The sequence below is a fragment of the Petaurus breviceps genome, unplaced genomic scaffold, assembly GCF_028583685.1.
Source record: "Petaurus breviceps papuanus isolate PSGF00001 unplaced genomic scaffold, PetGlider_PUasm1.0 80, whole genome shotgun sequence".
Classification (NCBI taxonomy): Eukaryota; Metazoa; Chordata; class Mammalia; order Diprotodontia; family Petauridae; genus Petaurus; species Petaurus breviceps.
The window spans coordinates 14000665-14003044 of record NW_027186540.1 but is presented as its reverse complement, the minus strand read 5'-3'; the positions used below and the strand labels follow the sequence as shown (position 1 = coordinate 14003044).

The following is a 2380-nucleotide window of genomic DNA, read 5'->3' as shown; positions in this document are numbered from 1 at the left end:
TATATATATATATATATATATATATATATATATATATATATATAATTTATTATTTATTTCTTGCCTTTTAATTTTGCATATACAATCTCCATAAAATAATTGAAAAGACACTGAATTTATATACATTGTATACCAAGCATACAACTCCTTATGCAAGACAGGACTTCTTATCCTAGGGTCCATGGATCCTGAAACGATTGAAGTATAGACTTCAGGCAGTCTGTGAACTTGGATGGGAGGAAAATTACATTTTTATTTACATTACTCTTTTGTTTCCTTTATAATCCACACACACACACACACACACATATTGACTTAGTGTTTTTGACAAGATGGAAGACACAGCATCACATGACACTGAATTTAGAAAATTAACTCCAAATTTGAGTTGTGTCACATTGAAGGAAAATCTGCTGATGGATTACAAACATAGACTAATGATCAAACTGAAATGCATCCAGAGAGTGAAGGTGATGGTTGGCATGCCTTAGGGAGAACTCCTCATCCAGCTTTTACTTGACATCTTCATTGAAGTCTCTAAGAGAATAATCAACATGCTAATGAAATTCACAGCTAAAGCAGGTAAAACAGGAATGGGGGGGGGGGAAGAATAGACAGAAAAAAAGAGAACAATAAAATAAAAGCCAAATAAGACTTTCTTCACTTTTAGCTCTATAGATTCATTGAATGATATTATCATTGTTAATGCTTTACTGATGCCTTTTGCTTTTACAATGCTATTTTCTCCCCAGAGAATTCTCTCTTGAAACTAATTTAAAAATCAAAATGAACACAGCAACTACCTATGACCTGTAATCCTAAATGTGTATCATTAATCATAGCATCATAGATTTGGACTTGGAAGGGACCTTAGAGGCCATTTGGGTCCAAACTTTTCATAATATAGATGAGAAAGTGAAACCAAAAGAGTAAGTTACTTTTCCCAGTGACCTACAGTTAGTATATGAGACTGGATTTGGACTCAGGTCTTCCTGTCTTCAAGTCTAACATTCTATCCCATTCTTTGGCCAAGTTGCCAATGAGATGCTCTGTAGTCAAGTTTTCATTTACATTGCTATGGTCATAGTTCTATTTTATATATCATTTTCTTGGTTTAACTTTCTTCTGCAGCAGTTCATTCAAGTCTTCCTGTATTTATGTGAATCCCTCATAGTCATTATAGCATTATAATATTCTACTATATTCATATGTCATCATTTGTTCTAACATTCCCCAATCAATGGACAACCAAGGATTTCTTTTTTTAATTCTTTTGTTGCCATGCAAAATGTTGCTATGAAGACTCTGATGGATATTTGGGGACATTCTTTATGTCATTCATCTCCTTTGGTATATACTCAGCACTGGAATCACTAAGACAAAAGGTATGAATGATACGATGATTTTTGCTCACATGACTCCAAGTTTTTTTTTTCAGAATTGTTAGCCCAGTTCACTCTCACCAGCTAAGTATTCTAATAGCCCCTCCAACATTGACTATTTCTTACTTTTGCCATCTTGCCAGTCTACTGTTCAAGAGGTAAAATCTCAGAGTTGTTTTAATTTGTAAATTTTGAACATATATTCCTATATCTTTTTATTCTTTGCATTTCTTCCTTTTAAAACTGTTCAAAATTACTTTTATCAAGGCTTCATATAACACTTAAAAATTCATCCTTTCCCACATATAAAATAACAGAAAATTTTGCATTTCTTTTCTTTTACAGTAATTACCTTTGGGTGAAGTGAGCAGAACCAGAAGAATAAGTACATAGTAAAAGCCATATTATGTGATGATCAACTATGAATAATTTAATTCTTCTCAGCAATACAATGATCCAAGACAATTCCATAGAACTCATGATAGAAATTGCTATGTACATCCAGAGAAAGAACTATGGGAGTCTGATTCCAGACTGAAACACACTATTTTCACTTTATTTGTGTGTGTGTGTGTGTGTTTCCTTGTGGACTGTTTCTTCTTTCACAATAGGATTAATATGGAAATATTTCATATTATTGCACATACATAACATGTCAAATTGCTTAGTGTTTTAGGGAGAGTGGAGGGGAGGGAGGGAGAGAGAAAATCTGGAACTCAATTTTTAAAAAATAAATGTTAAAAATAGTCTTTACATGTAATTTGATCAAATAAAATACTATTAAAATTACCTTTGACCTCAATATGGATTCAAGGATTACAGACACAAACAATAACATCCTGCAATAATTTTCAACTACATATTCACAAAACTTTTGACCATGCTGCTGATGTTAGCAGGCAACTAGTAATCCCAGTGTTAGCAGTTGTATTTTTAACTTAGGAAAAAATAATTTCATTTGACTTCTGATTCCTTTTGGCCTCATTTCTTTTAGGTAT

At 32.5% G+C, this 2380-nt stretch overlaps 1 long non-coding RNA gene across 1 annotated transcript in view; it reads left to right on the top strand.

Annotated features, from left to right (window-relative positions):
* LOC138175949 (uncharacterized) overlaps positions 1-2028 on the top strand; it is a 62934-nt gene extending 60906 nt beyond the window's left edge. Inside the window, exon 3 of the long non-coding RNA XR_011172133.1 lies at positions 1728-2028. This is a non-coding gene — a long non-coding RNA (uncharacterized lncRNA). The remainder of the gene's footprint in view (positions 1-1727) is intronic.
* Positions 2029-2380: the final 352 nt, after the last annotated feature.